General features: G+C 41.8%; 1 long non-coding RNA gene across 1 annotated transcript; it reads right to left on the bottom strand.

Moving 5' to 3' along the window:
* Positions 1–2,523: 2,523 nt before the first annotated feature.
* LOC141298264 (uncharacterized) lies at positions 2,524–6,323 on the bottom strand. The gene is made up of 2 exons (XR_012341550.1): positions 5,904–6,323; positions 2,524–5,020 (listed from the first exon to the last, which is right to left on the bottom strand). It is a non-coding gene; the product is annotated as an uncharacterized lncRNA (long non-coding RNA).
* Positions 6,324–22,177: the final 15,854 nt, after the last annotated feature.

Raw genomic sequence — 22,177 nt, 5'->3', positions numbered from 1 at the left:
GTTTTTACCTGAATAACCAACAGCTGTTTATTTTTTTTGTTTGTTTTTTTGAGATCCATCTTTTCACACTAAGAATAACTGAGGGACTCATATGCAACTATTACAGAAGGTTCAAATGCTCACTGATGCTTCAGAAGGAAACACGATGCATTAAGAGCCAGAGGTGTAAACTTTTGGAACGGAATGAAGATGTGTAAATTATTCTTATTTTGCCTAAATATCTTTTTTTATTTTATTTAGTACTGCCCTTTAAAAGCTACAGAAGATACTGACATGTTCCCTAGAAGACAAAACAAGTAAAATTTACCCTGATCTTCAAATTCAAAAAGCTTCCAAAAAATTCAAAAACTTTAGTGAGGGTTTGAACCTAGTTGTTAAAAAACCTTTTTGGTTGCCAACATTTATCAATATATCTTCTTTTGTGTTAAACACATATTATCAGAAAGTGCCCTTTACCTGATTCTTGCCTGTAGTGGGGGCATTAGATGCATTGTAAATCTGGGAAAGCCACAATAGTTATTGTCTCCCAAAAGAAAGAATCGACTTTGAAAAGCCTGAACAAGTCATTAGTTTTACTGGTGACTGCCTTTTTAATCTTGGGGATTCACAAAACGCTTGCTCTTGAAAGATGGCTCAGTGCCCAGTTTATGAATCACAACCTGTAAGTATGATAAAAAATAGATGTTTTTATTTTCTATTGAGAGTTCAAAATATGTAACTATTGCAATGGGCATATCTGTAGTGTAGCGATAGTGAATTACATAGTGCTCCAATAATGAGATGGTATGGTATGTTACAATGGTGACTTAGTTAATTCATCAAAAAACGGTAAACAATGAAATAATCAGTACAATGGCGTTACCCACAAAAACAAACTTATTGTAAGCAACAGCTGAAACCTTACATCTGCTGGTGTCTTCCCAGTTCCACGAGGCCATTACGTCATCTACTAGGGACGTGATATTTAAACAATCTTTCATAATATTCAATAGCCAGTAGCTGTCATTATATTGACATTCACAAAAAATAAATGCCTTATACAATATTGTTTCCGACACTCGCGGTAGACCAATTACAACAGACTGGACCAACTGACCAATCAGAGCAGAGTAGGCTCATGGAAAGGAGGGGTTTAGAGAGACTGAATCTTTGAACTGCTTTGAATCAATCACTGGAAAATTAAGTGATATTAAATGCATATTTTAGGAAAATGAAAGTTTTGTTTGACCTTGAATGCAAATAAACCTATTGTAGGAGACTTCCAAAACAATATTAGAAACCTTAAAAATGGCATAATAGGGGCACTTAAGGGATAATTTGTCAGATTGAAGCTTGAGATGTTTTTTTTTTTGCCATTTTCAAATCATGCTGGAGAACATGATCATTAGGTTTTACACAAACTTGTAAAGTTCATACAGCTCAAGTTCTACTGTCATTAAAGCTAAAGGGAAAAAGTTTTAACTCAAATTGTCTAGACTGTAATACTCATGACGAAAACGTACCGTTGGGAACTTCCACAAGATGCAAAATATGTAACAATAAGTACATATCACTGCAGTTTCCAACAGAAATGAACACTAGAGGTGGTAAAACAGTAAAAAACTTGTACTATATTTCGCTTTCTGGACAAGCTTGCTTTGTAGCTCAGCCGGCATGGAATTGGACTTAGGATGCAGAATCCTTGGGTACAAATCCTGTGAAAAACATGATTTACGATAAAAGAGCTGGAAAGATGAGAGATGGAAAAACAAGCTAAAACAGCGCAATTGCAATTTTTGTTCATGCTGTCAGGGGTAGGTTTAGGTGTAGTGCAGATGGCATTTTAAAACGTCATAGAGCATTAGAGTTATAGCGCCACTCACCGGACATTTCAAGTCAGAACTGCGGTGACGCGTACAAAACCAAATCTGTTCCGGGGGATAAAAAAAACAAACACTCTGTTAGCACCACTCATTGTACATTTCGCATCGAATGTGTCACAAAACGTAAATGGCGGTATGTATTTCATGTCTTGCTGCAAAAAAGTTCCCACAGGTACGTTTTCATCATGAGATCAGGTTGGAAGGCAGACACCTTTCTACACAAGTGTGGATGTCTTCTGAAGTGTGTCAACTAAAGTATACTTCAGTTTTGATTGAAACACATAGTCTTTAAAACTATACTCTGTTTGGCACTTGACACATGCACACTAAAAATTTTTATCCTCATCCAGGGTTTAATAGCTTATAAAGTCTATTTTTTTTAAGTACACGTTTGAACTGGCATTGTGGGAATCTCTCAACTCCTTTACACAAGTGTTCATTAACACAGGCAACTATAAGGGTTATGTGCTAAATTCTGTATTATGTAAAACAGATCTTGTTGCTTCCGTATGTGCTTTGTGAAACATAGAGCTGTTTTTTGAAGATACCTTCAAAGGAGATGAGCATAACAATGTCCATCACATATAAAGACTTAAATTAAAAAGGTTTTTTTTGAGTTAAAAGATCAGTTCACTTCTACCAGAGAGACTCTGAGGCGATAGAAATTTGAACATTTATTTGAATGAATGAATAAGACAGAAGGGTTAATGGTTTCTTTTGGCGTGGGCTCCATCCTTAATCCGTGACTGAGGTAGACTGCATTTCCTGCCTGAAGATGAAGGCAGGGGAGAGCCTTCCCCCACGTGGTATGGATGGTAGCCAACCTGGTGGTGGTGGGGAGGATGGAGGGGAACTTCGGGTACGACACCTAGGGGCAGCAGGATAGAAGAGTAAGTTTTGGTCTTTTATTCGAGGCGTCGAGCTGCTATTGGTTGTCGAGATAATCATGAATTAGAGTCATCCTGGTAGAACTTTACGCTAAAGCTTTCATTTCTACCAGAGAGACTCTGAGGCGATAGAAATTTGAACATTTATTTGAATGAATGAATAAGACAGAAGGGTTAATGGTTTCTTTTGGCGTGGGCTCCATCCTTAATCCGTGACTGAGGTAGACTGCATTTCCTGCCTGAAGATGAAGGCAGGGGAGAGCCTTCCCCCAAAGAAAAGAGCCCGAAGTACGAGTGATAATGGAAGGGTTAAGATTGCGTGAAAGTAAAATGGGCACGATTGACTTTGCTAACTGAAGCCACGATAGGCTCTCACGGTTAAGCCACGACTGGCCGATCGAGCAAGTTCCGAACTTTTGAGCCACGACTGGCCGTTTAGCCTCGATTGGCTTGATGTGAGGGACCACGTTAGGTCTTGGGAAAATAGCGAGCCACGATAGGCAATGAGTGTAAGCCGGGACGGGCGTCGAGCCTCGGTATTGAAGGCTTATCGTGGATAATATAATAATCCAATGACATATAGTAAGAGTGAGTATATAAGAGCTAATAATAAAAGCCACGACTGACTTTCGGTGAATAACGAAGCCACGACTGGCTTTCGGTGATTAGCGCCCAATATTGATGCCACGACTGGCCGTATAGCCTCGATTGGCTTGATGTGAGGGACCACGTTAGGTCTTGAGAAAAAAAAAGCGAGCCACGATAGGCAATGAGTGTATGTCGGGACGGGCGTCGAGCCTCGGTATTGAAGGTTTATCGTGCATAATATAATAATCCAATGACATATTGTAAGAGTGAGTTATTGATAATAAAGCTAATAATAATGAAGACGATTGTAAATGCCACGACTGCCGTTTAAGCCGCGCAGGCTTGAGGAAGGACCATGCTAGGTCGAATAAATTTGTAAAGATAGACATAAAGGAGCGAACGGCTTCGAGTCGTTATTGCCGCTGACGTTAGGTTGCTGATTATAGTGTAGGCTTAGTCTATGAGATTACGAACGTTAGTATGATAAAGAAAATGCAAAGACGTCATATTAGTTGTAGGCTATAACGACGACGATAAGTAAAAGCATGATTGACTTTTGGTAACTTAACCACCATAAGTAACATGAACAATTCGACGTAAAACCACCACCAGTAGCTAGCGAATTCAACGTACCTTGATGATGTGAGAGACTGCTGTGCATTCAGGACCTTATGAAATTCTTATCTGATATACGTTTCGTATGCCGAAGAAGACCATCTTCCGAGCTGTTTGATGGTAGACTCTGGAACCCCTCGTTCAGCTGTCGTAGTGGCAGCGCCGATGCGGAAAGGGTTGCTAGTATAAATATCGGGTGAAGGACCGGCGGCTGTCAAGGTGGTTGATGAATGAATTCTAAACCACCGTTTAGTAATAGGTAACCCACTTAAGAGAAGAAAAGAGGTGACATACCAGAAGTGCGCAGCCGTATTTTGAGAAAGTTGAGCATAGAAGCGAAAGGGCATAGAGCCAAATTTATTTTGAAATTGAAATTGTGACACCAGACCCGGGGAATCTGATTTTGAGAGTTTAATCAGCAGTGAAACGTTATTAGGTGAAAAGTGTAAGTCTTGAAATAAATCTTTTGTTGGATCGAAACGATTACTATCGGAAGTAAACTCACCAATGCGCGAGAAACCAAAGAATGCAGTTTAAAACGTAGCTTCGAGCAGAGCGTTGGAATAGTTGTCAAGTAAGCTGTTACGAAGTTTTGAGACTAAGGTCTGAAGTATGCGGTGTGTGATAGGCTGACGTTTAGCTTTGAACACGGATTTTGACATACCCTGGAGAAGTAATCGAATGAAAGGGGACAAAAATAAGCTGGGGCAATTAGGGATATTAAACCTTGCGTGGAATAGAACACCAGCCGGAATTTTACATATAGTTGAAATATTAAGTTGGCATGATTAAAAACAGTACGTGAGGGAAGCACACACGGTCGAAATTAAAATGGGAAGTAACGGAATTTGATAGGTGAAGCAAAACATGATGAACCGGGACCAAGCATAGTTGTATGCTTTGAGAGTTGACAGTGCTACGCCTTTGCGATGTACGATTTGGCAGAAAAAGGTTGTTAAAATCCAAAGGCCTGTTTAATCCAAAGGCCTGTTTAATTCAAGAGAATTTGTTGCAGCGTGGGCACGGCGTCGGATCCTTGTTGGCCGCTGGGTAAAGTCGTCGGAATACCTGCAAACGAGAGCGAGAGAGAGCGTCAGCTTAGACATTAAAACAACCTGGAATGTGTTCGGCTTTGATGATAAAATTGTGCGTCATGGATTGCCAAGTTAGACGTCTTAAAATAGACATGATAGCCGGGCAAAGCTAACGACCTTTGTTAATGATGTGGACAGTGGCTTCGTTGTCGCAAAACAAGGTAGTACGTTTCCGTAACCGGGCTGAGCCCCAGAGAACGCTAGCAACCGCGAAAGGGTAGATTTATAGAGAGCGGACAAGGTGGATTTTGAATGAAATAGACAAATCGTGAGGCCACTTTTCTGCGAACCGCTGCCCTTGGAAGAATCCCCAAAAATCAATAGAAGTGGTTGCTTCGGTATATAGTTCGGAGCGTTGGATGATTCGGAAACGTCGTTATAGAAGGAAATGCCATTCCAGTTGTTTATGTAGCACTCCTGAGAAGGAGAATATAATGAGCAACACAACAGTCATGCGATGCTTGTTCACCGTCTTTATGTGAATGAAACAGATCCAACAATCAAACACACAAATCCGCACAACCTCAGAAAATGACAGTCTTGATACCAACTCAAATTACATGTGAAAAATACCCATGTCACACATATGTGTATAACGCACATGTATACTCCCAATAACCTATGATCTGTAACTTCAGGTGCTTAACTTAAGAATATACAGTAACACAGCGTATAAACAACGCCATGTTCACTCGGTGCGAACACGCTAACGTGCTGATCACATGCATTAGAACACCTAGACGCATATAACACGGTAGCACAGATATAACACGTTCACATACATTGCCAACGACTCATATAATGAACATTCAGTGCTTAGTAAACCGATAACCCTTTTCTTTTAACATTAATCATACCTGAGAAGGAGAATATAATGAGCAACACAACAGTCATGCGATGCTTGTTCACCGTCTTTATGTGAATGAAACAGATCGCGTGAGCTGATAGGTGATCTCGTAGTCACATGGTGACGTGCCGTGTCGGCGTACACGGTGACGTACTGGCGTACAACCAATTACAGCGCAAATAGTCACGCATTCCCACAGTACATCTCCTTCCAAAACAATAACGATGATAAAGATATAATTAATATATTACAGGGTACCACATTTAGAAGAGACCAAAACCTAAGGTCTGAAAAACAACCGTCATCTAGGAGAAGCGAGTCGCTTAAATTTGCAACTGAATGAGCCAAATGCAGCATGCGAGATATGAAAGAACGACCTTGTTGAGACTGCCGAGAAGAGAAAGCAAGTCACGTTTGGAAGTTAAGCGAGACATGAGGAACGGTTCCATAACAGACCTGATTCGGACAATTTTTTTTTTTTTTTTTTTTTTTGGTGTGGAAGAGAAGCTTGCATCTTAATAGTATCCAGAATTATGCGAGAAATTCGAGACATATGACGGGACCGATTGTTTTTTCTTCTGACGAAGGAACACCTAAGTCGCAAAATACTTGTTTAGAGTATCAAGCACGAAGCTTCAGAAGGAGGAAGGTCGATAAGCAGAAAATCATCAAGCAAATGTAACGCGAAAGGCAGCTTGCAAATATTTAAAATAAGAACGAACAGATTCATTAAAGTTATTGCACAGAGGTATACCATTGAATTCATAATTGGACGGCCTTATAGGCGAGCGCGGGGTTTGCGGGATCAGCACCATGGAGAGCGACCGGAGCACGGCAAGCGTGAACTTTTTAGGGCAGAGAGAGAAGCGGAGTGGCCGTGGGAGCTACAGCTCGAGTCAGAGTTTTTTGGCCTCCGAAAAGGCGAATAAGCAGGTCAGAGTCAACCAACGAAGGCAACAGGAGAAGCAGCTTTTGCTGAAAAAGACTTGTGAGACTCGTAAAATAGGTCCCGCCATATCTTAGATTAAAGTCTGCCATCATAGCTAGATAAAGTTCTAATTCCTCTCTGCGATTGGGGAAAACTAAAAGCAATGACGAATTCGGTAAAAGGCAGGTTTCGTTGTAGCCTGGGATCTGAAGTTAAGTAGGACTGCCACGTCGCCACAGTCGATCGTCTGCCTGTCAATCACGGGTCGTGGTAACAGCAGTGCGGCAGGTTAATGTCTTTACCTGAGATGATGTCATATCTTATTTTGGGAGACACTGAAGCAGCAGCGAGTGGAACGAATGGTCTACCGAAAACCTGGGCCTTCAGAGCCGTTGAGAGATTGAACGCTGCAGGAGGAAATGACGTAGCGGCGTTTTGTAGCGGAGTCTGAACTGGAGATGTTGCGAAAGTCGACGTGGCAGGAAAAGTGGAGAGTGCAGCAGAGGAAATAGAATCGATGACTGAAGGGGAGACTGAGACGGAGGCGGAAGACGTCGCGGGAATATATGGTTCGGGTGCGCGCGAAGCGAAGGCTGACTGGAAGAAGCTCAGACTAGTTTCGAAACATTTCACGGTTTCGGTGAGCTGGAGAAAAGCGGATGATGAAGCCGGAAGGCTACCCAGCGTGTAGGAAGCAAGGAGGATGAGGTCATCGTGGGTCAAGTCGTTGCTGACGAGGATGCCGGAATCCAGTAAGGTGGCCGCGATATTCTCGGGAGGCCACTGAACCCAGGGAGATTCTTTAGAATGCGCATACTCCGGTGCAGGGAGGCGGGCGAAAGAGGAACGGAGTCTTCGTCAGAGATTGCAAGATCAACGAGCTGTTTTTGAAACATCTTGAGCTGCTAGAGGAATCGACCAGACGGAACTTCGGGTACGACACCTAGGGGCAGCAGGATAGAAGAGTAAGTTTTGGTCTTTTATTCGAGGCGTCGAGCTGCTATTGGTTGTCGAGATAATCATGAATTAGAGTCATCCTGGTAGAACTTTACGCTAAAGCTTTCATTTCCAAAATAAAATTTAGAAAGTAAAAAAAAAAAAAAAAAAAAGGTTTTTGAGGAAAAGATTCAGGATTTTTCTCGATATAGTGGACTTCAATGGTGGCCAACAGGTTGAAGGTCCGAACTGCAGTTTTAATGCAGCTTCAAAGGGCTCTACACGATCCCAGCCTAGGAATAATATCTTATCTAGAGAAAAGATCGGTCATTTTCTAAGAAAAATAAAAATGTATGTACTTTTTAACCACAAATGCTTGGCTTACACTAGCTCAACCTCACGCATTATGTAGTCTCTTTGGAAAGGTTATGCGTGACATAGGCAGAAGTACCAACCCAGTGAATACAAAGCAAACTTGCAAAGAAAGTGCAAACACCCTTTACAAAAAAGGTAAAACAATGATGTTCACAACTACGTGTGACCTTTCCAGCATGGTTATGCAATGCATGAATATGTGCATTGCAGGGCTAGTGCAAGATGAGCATTTTTTAAATATACATTTTATATACATTTTTTATTTCTTTTTTTATTTTAGAAAATAATTTCGCTAGAATGTAGAGCCTTTGAATTCCAATTTGGACCTTTAAGCCATTGGCCACCATTGAAGTCAACTATATGGAGAAAAATCATGGAATGTTTTCCTCAAAAATCTTAATTTCTTTTCAACTGAAGAAAGAAAGGCATGAACACCTTGGATGACATGGGGATGAGTATTATTAGGAAAATTCTGTCTTTATGGTCAGTTTTCGTCTGTTATGGCGTAGCAACAGTTTGTGACCAACACATTAAGTTGTGTAAGTTTATACAACGGGGCCGTTGAATGCTTGAATCTGAATGGCTGACGAACGTCCTAATGGTGTGCATTATTTTCAGGGAAACGCATGGCGAACGTATCACTTTGCCACACGACTTTAGTTATTTCAAAGGTCCTTACAGCCCAAAACAGCAAAATAACCAAAACCCACAATGACACTGGCCAAACAAATAAACACAGTAAACAATAGGATAAAAACGAGGGATTATTTCCATGTTTTTGCCACAGTATTTATTATAGTTATAGTTATTATTATATTATAGTTTTATTATGTACTGAAAGCACATGCTCTATTTCTCCCACTCTCTCTCCCTTAAAGATGCACACACATGCAGTTTGCACACATATTAGCATACGCGCTAACAACATAAAGGAAGTTTGCTGCCGTTATATGGACGCTAGGGCTGGGAATCGATTAAAAAAAGAATCGATTCCGAGGCATTGGGAATCGAGAGTCCATTCCAACGTTTGGAATCGATCCTCTCAAGGGGAATCGACTCCTCATTCAGAGCCGTTTTCAGTTCAGCAAAACTTAAACGGAAGGCTGCATTCCATGAAGGCTGCATATTTCGGCTGGAAGTCATCAAACGTCGATTGACGAAAATAAACGTAATAAAAACGACTAATTACTAAACTCGTCTGAGTTTAAGGATGCAGCCTTCAGTTTGAGAAGCACCCATTAATTTGCCTCTTGCTCGCTAATAGTTATTATAGTCTGATACATTTCCACAAAAAGATTCGTTCGGATAGATCATTTAAATGAACCAGTTCAAAAAACGATTCAGATGTTATTTTACGGGAGAACTGGCTCATGATGTCCACAATTTTGAGCGCTGCACGACAGAATAGATCATGACGTGTCTTGATCTTATTTATATCTTAAATAAATGCTATTTTTAATCTTTCTATCAACCAATGATAACTCTGAAAGAAAACGCAGAGAGCACGTCAGTGGCCGAGAGGTCATCTGATTGACAGCTACACTACGAGCTCTTATATCATCCTGCATTTATTGCGAAATTATAGCTCTTATATCAGTTGTTAAAGTTCTGTTTATTTTGTTTCAGTGTATAGTTTGCTAATTTTGTCATTTTATGCACGTCACGTCTTGTTTTATTCATGCAATAAATGCATGTCCACTACTGAGCTGTGGGTTATGACTAATTTCCTGGGCAATGAATTACAATTTGAAATCAGTCAGAACTACAGAAAAATAGTATATATATATCTTTTTTTTTTTTAAACAAATGAAGCTTCATATTATGAGAAGGTAACTTTATACGACCTTTACATCCTGCATTTATTGTGAAATTAGCTTCCTCCAATCTAAAAAACAAGAATCGAAAAAGAATCAAAACAACAGTGAGGAATCGATTCTGTAATCGAATCCAATCGATTCCAGAACCAGGAATCGGTATCGGAATCGATTCCAAAATTTTCGGAATCGAACAGCCCTAATGGACGCAGCAGGCGCAGTAATATCATGCAGCACCTGAAATTAGTTCCCAGCTAGGTAACTTCCAACGAGGAATGCTCCCTGTGCATGCAGTTGGTCACGTTGTGCTGCGTGATATTACTGCGTCTGCTTACGGCATCTTTACATTTTCCGCCGGTCTTAGTACACGATATAACTGCAGAAGAGTCAAGTGTTAAATAGGACAAATACCAAAACTCGTTGGTCATTTTTGAACGCGATGCTATTGGTCTAATAGGATTCAATGATCTATGCTAAGCTAAGCTAAAAGTGATATCGCCAGAACAGGAGAACGGCTGAATGGATTTCAAAATGGTAAAAATCAAGTTATTAACTCGGGGGGAGTTGTAGAATTAGCCTATTTCCAAGAAAAAGTGAAGTGTTCCTTTAAAGTTTCACTATTAGTAGAGACGATGCTGCCAATCTGTCAAGATTTGGTAAGTGAGGACCCAAACGCAGAATGAACAGTTTGACAGTTTATTGACTGGACAGGGCAAACAAGAGGAAGGGCAGACAGTCGCACACACGGGCCTGGGAACACACGACTAGGGAAGACAGGCAGGATGTGGATGGAGAGGCAGGTGCAACCCCGAAGAGAGTCCGGGCGGCCGGGAGCAGCAACCAGGGGGAACTCAGGAGGCCGAGCAGGAACAGACAAACACACAAAAGACAAGACCACAAAGACAGGCACACAAAAGAAAAGCTTCAAAAACTAAGACGGGGAAGAGCTAGGTAAAACAAGGTAATAACGGACTAGAAAAATCAAACAACAAAAGGGAAAAAATAGAATTAAAACAAAAGACCAGAAGAACTAGGTAAAACAAAAATAAAGATATCAAAAAGACTAGAGAAATCAAATCAAAAGAATGACAAAGGAAATAATTGAAAACTAGAATTTAAACAAAAGACCGGAATAGCTAGGTAAAACAAAAATAAAGATTATCAAAAAGACTAGAACGGGAAAGGCAAAAACTAGGGCTCAGAAGATAAAAAAACTAAAACTAGACTAAAGGGGAAAAAACACTGAGAGTTATCTAGGACTGGACCGAAAAATCTCAAAGATTAGAATACACAAACTCACAAAACGAACCAGCAAAGACAAGAGGGAAGGAGCACAATATAAAGGGAGGAAAGGACATGAGGATCAGGTGAGTACAATTAGACAAACGAGGACCAGACGAGAAAAACAGGTGACAACACTCAGACCAACTAGGACTAAACAAGGGGGCGTGGCAACAGATAACAAGGAGGCAGGACGAGGGGAGCACATGGCAAACATAAACAAAGACACAGCCATGTGCTGACACACAAGACAAACAAGGAAACATTAAACAAAGACAAGACAGACAGGGCTGTCAGGGCAGGATCATGACAGTACCCTCCCCCTGACGGACGCCTCCAGGCGTCCATAATGGGCAACGGCCAAGGGGGTATAAACTGGGAGGGTGGGTGGGGTGGCGGGTTGGGAAACCCAGAGTAGCCAGGGGAACTTGGAGGAAAAGGAGGGGGAAGGAAAAGTCCAGGGGGTTGGCTTGGGACAGAGGAGGGGGGAGGCCACCTTAAAGGCCCACTAGGTCCAGGAAACACAGGGGGTGGGATGGGAGGGCCAGGAAAACCTCTAGAAGCCCCTCTAGGTCTGTGGGTGCTCTTGATTTGAGGGAGCTTGGGACTTAGCTTGAGAGTCAAATCCGGGAAGCCCTCCAGGGCTACTGGAACTGGTTTAGGGGATGAATCCGGGGACTCGGGAACGGCGGCCATCTTGGCCGGAAACTCAGGATTGGCGGCCATCTTGGCCGAGAACTCAGGGACGGCGGCCTCTTTGGCCGGGGATACAGGATCAACGGCCATCCTGGCCAGGAACTCAGGGACGGCGGCCTCTTTGGCCGGGGGCTCAGAGTTGGCGGCCATCTTGGCCGGGGACTCGGAATCGGCGGCCCTCTTGGCCGGGGATACAGGATCAACGGCCATCCTGGCCGGGGATTCGGGATTGGCGGCCATCTTGGCCGGGGATACAGGATCAACGGCCATCCTGGCCGGGAACTCAGGAACGGTGGCCTCTTTGGCCAGGGGCTCAGAGTTGGCGGCCATCTTGGCCGGGGATTCGGGATTAACGGCCATCTTGGCCGGGGACTCGGGATCGGCGGCCCTCTTGGCCGGGGATACAGGATCAACGGCCATCCTGGCCGGGAACTCGGGAATGGCGGCCTCTTTGGCCGGGGATTCGGGATTGGCAGCCATCTTGGCCGGGGACTTGGGATCGGCGGCCCTCTTGGCCGGGGATACAGGATCAACGGCCATCCTGGCCGGGAACTCGGGAACAGCGGCCTCTTTGGCCGGGGGCTCAGAATTAACGGCCATCTTGGCCGGGGATACAGGATCAACGGCCATCCTGGCCGGGAACTCGGGAACAGCGGCCTCTTTGGCCGGGGGCTCAGAATTAACGGCCATCTTGGCCGGGGATACAGGATCAACGGCCATCCTGGCCGGGAACTCAGGAACGGCGGCCTCTTTGGCCAGGGAGTCGGGATTGACGGCCATCCTGGCCGGGGACTCGGGATCGGCGGCCTTCTTGGCCGGGGATACAGGATCAACGGCCATCCTGGCCGGGTACTCAGGAACGGCGGCCTCTTTGGCCGGGGGCTCAGAGTTGGTGGCCATCTTGGCCGGGGATTCGGGATTGACTGCCGTCTTGGCCGGGGACTCAGGATCGGTGGCCCTCTTGGGAGCCGACTCAGGACGCTCGGGTGAGATGCGACCTGACCCCGAAGGAACAGCTGTGACCTGACTGTGCTCAGGAGGAGAGGCTGCATCCTGACCTGCCTCGGGAAGCGTGGCAGTGTCCTGACTGGGCTCAGGAAGCGTGGCAGTGTCCTGACTGGGCTCAGGAAGCGTGGCAGTGTCCTGACTGGGCTCAGGAAGCGTGGCAGTGTCCTGACTGGGCTCAGGAAGCGTGGCAGTGTCCTGACTGGGCTCAGGAAGCGTGGCAGTGTCCTGACTGGGCTCAGGAAGCGTGGCAGTGTGTTTGGCCAGCTCTGGAATGACTGGAGTGGTTTTAGCTGGATCAGGATTGATAGCAATGGGCTTGACCGGTTCTGGAACGACTGGGATGGACTTGGCAGACTCCGGCATGACTTGAGCAGGCTCGGGAGACTCAGAGACTAAGGCAGTTTTCTGGGCTGCCCTCTTCCTTCTCTGCTTACACTTCGGAGCCGACACTGGAGCGGACTCAGGGGCTGGAGCCGACACTGGAGCGGACTCAGGGGCTGGAGACGACACTGGAGCGGACTCAGGGGCTGGAGACGACACTGGAGCGGACTCAGGGGCTGGAGACGACACTGGAGCGGACTCAGGGGCTGGAGACGACACTGGAGCGGACTCAGGGGCTGGAGCCGACACTGGAGCGGACTCAGGGGCTGGAGCCGACACTGGAGCGGACTCAGGGGCTGGAGCCGACACTGGAGCGGACTCAGGGGCTGGAGCCGACACTGGAGCGGACTCAGGGGCTGGAGCCGACACTGGAGCGGACTCAGGGGCTGGAGCCGACACTGGAGCGGACTCAGGGGCTGGGGCCGACACTGGAGCGGACTCAGGGGCTGGGGCCGACACTGGAGCGGACTCAGGGGCTGGAGCAGACACTGGAGCGGACTCACTGGCAGACGCAGCAGATCGAGCCGCCCTCTTCCTACGATCCCTCCGTATTCTTGTGGGAGTCAGAAGATGGTGGACTTGACTCGGAGGGGAAAGAAGGGCAGGCTGGTCATTGCGAATATCCTCTTGAGGAGTATGGTTCTGCCAGTGCTGGCGGTGGTACAGATAATTTGAGAACCCCCAGAAGTCCAGAATTTGAAGGTGCTCCATCTCCCATAGTGGTAAGGGGTCGTCTAAGGTGAGGTTGAAGGTCCCCTTCAGGGCTGCATCATCATAGTCAAGACCCCTTGCCATGGACCAGAAAAACTGGGCATAAGACCGTGGATCCTGGCCCTGCTGACGAAGCGCAGACACCGCCCGCCGAAGTGCCAGTCTCTCCTCTTCAGTGGCTGGTGGCACAAACTTAACGCTCATTCTGCTGGGTCCTCGAGTGGCTGGTTCGTTCTGTCAAGATTTGGTAAGTGAGGACCCAAACGCAGAATGAACAGTTTGACAGTTTATTGACTGGACAGGGCAAACAAGAGGAAGGGCAGACAGTCGCACACACGGGCCTGGGAACACACGACTAGGGAAGACAGGCAGGATGTGGATGGAGAGGCAGGTGCAACCCCGAAGAGAGTCCGGGCGGCCGGGAGCAGCAACCAGGGGGAACTCAGGAGGCCGAGCAGGAACAGACAAACACACAAAAGACAAGACCACAAAGACAGGCACACAAAAGAAAAGCTTCAAAAACTAAGACGGGGAAGAGCTAGGTAAAACAAGGTAATAACGGACTAGAAAAATAAAAACAACAACAAAAGGGAAAAAATAGAATTAAAACAAAAGACCAGAAGAACTAGGTAAAACAAAAATAAAGATATCAAAAAGACTAGAGAAATCAAATCAAAAGAATGACAAAGGAAATAATTGAAAACTAGAATTTAAACAAAAGACCGGAATAGCTAGGTAAAACAAAAATAAAGATTATCAAAAAGACTAGAACGGGAAAGGCAAAAACTAGGGCTCAGAAGATAAAAAAACTAAAACTAGACTAAAGAGGAAAAAACACTGAGAGTTATCTAGGACTGGACCGAAAAATCTCAAAGATTAGAATACACAAACTCACAAAACGAACCAGCAAAGACAAGAGGGAAGGAGCACAATATAAAGGGAGGAAAGGACATGAGGATCAGGTGAGTACAATTAGACAAACGAGGACCAGACGAGAAAAACAGGTGACAACACTCAGACCAACTAGGACTAAACAAGGGGGCGTGGCAACAGATAACAAGGAGGCAGGACGAGGGGAGCACATGGCAAACATAAACAAAGACACAGCCATGTGCTGACACACAAGACAAACAAGGAAAAATTAAACAAAGACAAGACAGACAGGGCTGTCAGGGCAGGATCATGACACAATCACTTTTGAGAGACGCACAGACTTGAGAGAGGTAATTCAGAAGCTAAATCTCTCTGTCCCACTCTCTTTCTGTCTGTCGGTCTGTCTAAACTTTATTAATAACTGCAATAGTTTGCTATCAACGGCTCAAGTGTCGTTACTAGGTTTTGGAATTAGCAACGAAGAGTTGGATGAGTTGCGTAAGAAATTAATCCTACTTACAATAGCGTTTTAAGAACAAAAACCAGACGAATGTCTTGAAATATATCATCTGATCGATGTCTTGAGGTGTGGTAACCATAGTATAAGTGGAATAATTGACTTCGGTCCATTGAATTCTAGGGAAATAATACTCCGCTTCGCGTCGTGGCCGCATCACCACCTCAGGTGTGCATTATTTTCTAAGAATTCAACGGCCCGTTGTCAATTATTCCTTACTTAATCAGACATTAGTGGTCTCGGACTTTTGAATCGCATGAAGTCCATCACAACAGGTCTATATGATCATCATATGATTATCTCAGAAGTATCTCACCAAACTTCTGGGAATATAGTACCTCAGGCAGGTGAATGCGATTGGTATGATTAGTTTATGTTAATGTGTTTCCAGAGACACACTGAACCTTCCATGGAAATTCATTAATTTGCTGTTTTCAGCATGTCTGTCACTCAGGACACGTTCAATGGTTCAGAAAACATGAAAACGCCACATATCATGCTCTAATTGTCAGCCAGCTATTATGATATTAGTCCAGTGTTGGTAATGTGAATGTCTGTTGCTGGAGTCCTGCAAAGCAATGTGCCTAACTCCAAAGCCAGACAGGACAGAAAAATTCCCTCATGACTGCAAAGCAATTGTGTTGCTTAGCAACAGCTGTAGCCGGGCTATCACCTTGTCACTGGTTTGTGAAATGTCAAGAATAAAGGAACAATGCCATGAGTTTAAAATAAAACTTTAAAAGATAAATTCCATAGCACTTATTTATGCTTAGTTGTAGGTTTGGATAAAATCCAAGACAAGTTGAACTTTATACCTAACAAGGCCAGATTCAAGTTTCATCTTTAGAAAGTCTTCCATAACAATAATCCTATTCTCATTAGCATATGCCCTCGCCTCCATCAGGTGTTACTGTAGTCACAACCCTATAACAGAACATGTGAGAATCAGACTGAGTTCCCTCAGCGGTAATGCCATGCTTTTTCAAGTTCTTAGTCAAAACGCACTGGCTCGTTGCATCTGATTCGAAGGAATTATGAAATATCTTTCTTGGTATGGATAATAAAATCTCTGTCTGTGCCTTTCACATTCCCAGCTCCAAAAGCCTAGAGCCCTGTAACAGTAGATAAGCATTTGCACGAGTGTGCTTTCTCCAGACCAGAGTGAATCTGAGCCAGTGTGCATTTTGTGACAATTATTTCCACGTGCAAACAGCACAAGAGGTGACAGATCTATACATAGCTATAATGCTCTTGGGGAAATGCTCTTTGGGGAAAATTTCAGCAGAGAAAATGACTCTATCCAGAAAGATATCCACCAGGATAATGCAGAAAAGAGTCTGATTGGGGAGTAAATAAAAATATGAAAGCCTCAGAGTAAAAATAAAAAATAACTGTGATTTTTATCTGGTAATGTCTCATAACTTTATGTGAGACTTTATTGCTGTATCTTGTAGAAGTAACTTTATAACTCGCAATATGACTATATCTCTCAGATTTGTGACCTTATAATGTTTTGTAGAGATGGGCGATATGACCAAAATCATATATCACGATATAAGTAATTTTATTTCGCAGTAACAATATGTATCACAATATAGTTATTTTTGCCAGGTGTCAAATCAGGTGAAAATTTGTGATACCATAGAAATTTCATAATTCTTGACACCAGTGTCAATATCACAAGAAAAGCCTGAAGCTTATTGAAAACAAGTTAAAGAAAAGGTCAAATTCATTCCAGGTCTGCATAAAACATAAAACACTTCATGACGTAAAATAAAACACATACAGTTGGGGTCAAAGGTTTACATCCCCTTTTCAGAATCTGCAAAATGTTAATTATTAGTTATAGTTATTATTTATTTAGTACTGACATGAATAAGATATTTCACATAAAAGATATTTACATATAGTCCACAAGAGAAAATAATAATTGAATTTTAAAAAATTATCCCATTCAAAAGTTTACAAAAGTTTGTGTTGTTACCTGAATGATCCGCAGCTGTTTTTTTGTTTAGCGATAGTTGTTCATGAAACATGTTACTATCTTCTGTAGCCTCTAAAGGACAGTACTAAATAAAAAAAATATGATATTTAGGCAAAAACAACAAAAATGTACATATCTCCATTCTTAATGCATCGTTTTTCCATCTGGAGCATCAGTGGGTGTTTGAACCTTCTGTAATAGTTGCAAATGAGTCCTTCAGTTGTCCTCATGTGAAAAGATGGATCTCAAAATCATACCGTCATTGCTGGAAAGGGTTCAAATACACAAAAATGCTGGAAAACCAAATAATTTTGTGGAACCTAAAGGATTTTTCTAAAGAACAGCAGCCAGTTTAACTGTTCAGGACAAACAAGGGACTCATAAACAATACAAAAAAAAAAAAACATTCAGGGATGTAAACTTTTGAACAGGGTCATTTTTAGAAATTCAACTATTATTTTCTCTGTTGGACTATATGTAAACATCTTTTATGTAAAATATCTTGTTGAGGTCAGTACTAAATAAACAATAACATGCATTTTGTATGATCCCTCTTATTTTGATAAAAAACAGTTAACATTTTGCAGATTCTGAAAGGGGGATGTAAACGTTTGACCCAACTGTATATGCTTCATTTTACATCATGCAGTGTTTTATATGTTTTATGTAGTCTAGACTTTTTTTTAACCTATCAGTTTGAGAATCAACCTTTATCTTCTTATTGTGATGATTTAATTGTTAAATATAAAATAGTTTAATAGGTAAAGAATTACAGTAAGCCTCAACTGAACTTTCAGTGAGAGTCACATTGACCTTACAGTGTGCGAAATTCCTAATTTTCCAGTGACCCTGATTGTGAGTTAATTAAGTTGAGCGTTATGTATGTGAGCCTGTAGGCTATGAGCTCATGATTGTTGATCAAAGTGATTGGAGATTGAAAGGAGAGGGTGGCCTGACTATTGACAGCGTCTGCTAGAGAACTGTCAATATCCTGCCTGGTTAACTCATGATTCCTGGGGGTCTGAGAATCATATAGAGCCCATCAGCTTACTGACAGTTCATTTCAGGTCATTTAAGATGCCATCCTGAGCTTTTTCAAAGGAGTTAGACGAGCTGTCCTTGTACTTTCTATCAATGCCACTCCACACACCTCAATCACTATGAGCGTCTTCTGTCTATAAAGCATCGCCCTCTTGTCAGTTCACTGCTGAGATGACTGAACCAGAAAAGACGGGTCACTCTCTACCTTTGCACTTTCATTCTGTTTCTAAAGGCCTCTTTTGTAAAAAACAATCATTCCTTTGAACATGAAACAACTTAGCTTAAAAACAAAAATCGAAGTAAACTTTCCTTAGTGTGTAGATGTTCTCTTTTCAATTAAGCACCATTAGCTTGGAGTCTTGGGAAATCCTTTAAATCTGGCTTTGCAATCCATTCCAAACCTTTTTCTCTGTCTGTAGCTTCATCTATTGTTTAAGCAGGTTCAAAATATTTTGCACTTGTGTATGCTGTGTATGTTTTATGCACATCAGTTTATCATTATGCTGCAGTAACTGTGTACAAGGATTTATTGTGGATTCCGAAGAACTATAAATCCTTAAAGCTGTTTATTTGGAGGCTAAATTTGATGATGGATACGATCTGGCTCCTGTGTTTAAAGGTCAAGCGTTCTATTCTTTTGATGCCGTCAGAGTGTACGATCAAAGACTTTTATGGGCTGCATCACCTGTGAGATGCACTGTTAATAGGTCTCTCAGTGTTTTTTTTTTCTAGTGCACTCTTGTTAAATCCTTGTCACCTGACTTCATTCAGTTCAGAGCGCTGTGTCCTCTCACAATGAAATTCCTCAATGAAGTTACTTGCATTCATGCGTTTATCCACCAGGGTATTGTTTCCTGTCAGTTAGACGTACAGTTGAAGATGAGTAGAACTGGTGTGCTGTTTTGCAGTGTTAGCTTTCATTGTTGTCAAGGCAACTTTCCTCCAATACTGTGTGAACTAGAATAACATGATATGACGTATGAATTAGGACTTTTTGTTGTTAGACTCTTCAGGAAGTGGTTAATAGCATGCTTTTGTTCACACTTTTTCCTGAAAATGGTTTCAGATTTCTAAGAATTCTCAGGCTGTCCAAGGATGTACAAATTGACTCATTCAGTCATACCGAGAAATGTTTGACTAACCGCCTATCATCTGTGTCGTTTCATTATTTTCTTTATTATGAACATTTTTAAAAGACAAGTCACCAATGTTATTTTTTTTTCCACAACTTCAAAATCCACACAACTTCATATGAACCTCATATGACATGAAAGCCCTTTTCCACCCTGGAATATATATATATTAGATAAGATAGTTATGGCTTTGTATATCACAAATTGGATTTTTCTCACATTTCTGAGAAAAAAAAAACGTCAGAAATTGTGAGATATAATGACTTTTCCCTTACTCTTCCACGTTCTCACAATTCTGACTTTTCTCACATTTATGAGTTTATTGCGAGGGGAAAACAGGCAGAATTGTGATATATAAACTCAAAAATATATGTATAGAATCTAAATTATACAAATTTGCACTGTTGACCAACAGAAAGCTTTTTGGTTTTAAAGTTAGCCTACTTTTGTGTGAGATACACTGCCAGTCAAAAGTTTTGTAATGTTTTTTAAAGAATTTTCTTCTGTTCTGCTGCATTTATTTGATCTAAAGTACAGCAAAATCAGTACATTTGTAAAATATTTTTACTATTTAAAATAACTGCTTTCTATTTGAATGTATTTTAAAATGTAATTTATTCTTGTGATCAAAGCTAAGCTCCTGTGATTTTCAGCCTCATTACTTCAGCCTTCAATGTCACATGATCCTTCAGAAATCATTCTAATATGCTGATTTGCTGCTTAAGAAACATTTATTATTATTATTATTATTATTATTATTACCACCAATATTTAGAACAGTATTTCAGGATTCTTTGATGAATAGAAAGATCCAAAGATCAGCATTAATCTGAAATAAAAAGCTATTGTAACATGATAAACTATACCATTCAAAAGCTTGGAGTCAGTATATATATATATATATTTTTTTTTTGGGGGGGGGGGGGGGAGAAATTAATAAAGACATTTATAATGTTACAAAATATTTTTATTTCAGATATTCATCTGAACTTTCTATTCATCAATGAAACCTGAAACAATTCTACTCATTTTTCAACATAATAATAAATGTTTTTTTGAGCAGCAAATCAGAATATTAGAATGATTTCTGAAGGATCATGTGACTGCAGTAATTATGCTAAAAATTCAGCTTTGAAATCACAGGACAAAAAAATAGAAAGCAGGTATTTTAAATAGTAAAAAAAAAAAATCTAAATTTCACTGGTTTTGCTGGTACTTTGGATCAAATAAATGCAGGCTTGGTGAGCAGAAAAAAACTTCTTTTAAAAAACATTACAAATCTTACTGTTCAAAAACTTCTGACTGGTAGCGTACACTAAAAGTACAGTATTTACCAGAGATGACGGACTTTTTGTCTGCAAAATTTTGCTCTTTAAGATTTTAATTGTGTATTTTAATCATCACTACATTATTGTTTGAAAACTTACCTTAAATTTCAAGTTTTGCAATTGTGACAGTGCCATAAGACCTACTTGTGAAGAAACAAAACAAACATAATGTTTCATTTTAAATGATCTATGATCCTTCACAACATTTCCCCAAGGATTTGCTTTTGTCACTTTTTTCCATGATGAACTGTGGTCAGATGTCATGTCTTGTTTGGGGTCTTGAGCAAAGATGCATATCACTATGGTTACATCTCTGCCTGCATGCCCACACTGGCATGTGAGGGACTCTCATCAGCCACGGCTGATTGTCGGATGAGTGATTTCAATAGCTATTTCAGAACACAACAGAAAATGGAAGTCTATTTTCCAAGACCTCTCACCTATTTCGCAGTTCAATGAGAAGCTCATCTTGTCCTGTTCTCTCAGGGCATAAATACACTGGAATGTAACTTTCTAATCAATAGAGTTTCCCATGTATTGATTTGTCACATGGAAAGTGGCAGAGAGGTATTAATCAGCAGTGTGGTGCGGACTGCATCCCACATCAACTCTGTGGTAGTGTTTGCAGTAATGATTCATAACAAGTGGCACTGTTATCCTGGATGTTCTCTTAGATGAGTCAAGTTTCCAGTAAAGCACTGCTGCTTCCCTGATGAGATCTCTGGAAACTATAATTTCAAGAATATAGCATGCCGCAGCGGATTCAGAAAGAAAAGGATTGGTACGACGCTGCAAGTAGAATGCAAGCAAGAATGACAGGAATTCAATCAATTTTTCAATTGTAATCAATGCTCATTTTTGTTCGAAACTATATTCCCAAAAAAATCGATTAGTCTAGCCTGTTTTGGTTAATGAAGGGTTTAATTGGTTTAATTGTAGTGCGTCTCCCATTCATTAAATCGCAATAAGTATTGTGCTTTGTTACTTTTGATATGAAACAGGGTCTCAGATTTAAATTTCTGTCCGTTTTATTACAGTTTTTAAACAATAAATTCCGTTTGGGTGCTGTTTAATGTGGATGACAGATCGCTGTAGTGCCTCAGTTTGAGAGAAGCGGCAGCACGAGGAGCACATGAACTGACCACTTTCTCCATTTTAATACCAGTTTCAGCACAAAATAAACATGAATAAATATCTAAGGTACGTTAAAAGAAAGACTAAAACTTATTGAAACCCGTATCCTGTCTCATGTAATTGCTCAATCAGTGTTACAACCGT

This window comes from Garra rufa, chromosome 22 (assembly GCF_049309525.1).
Source record: "Garra rufa chromosome 22, GarRuf1.0, whole genome shotgun sequence".
Lineage (NCBI taxonomy): Eukaryota > Metazoa > Chordata > Actinopteri > Cypriniformes > Cyprinidae > Garra > Garra rufa.
The sequence above is the reverse complement of the archived record's forward strand: the minus strand, read 5'-3'. Positions and strand labels throughout refer to the sequence as shown.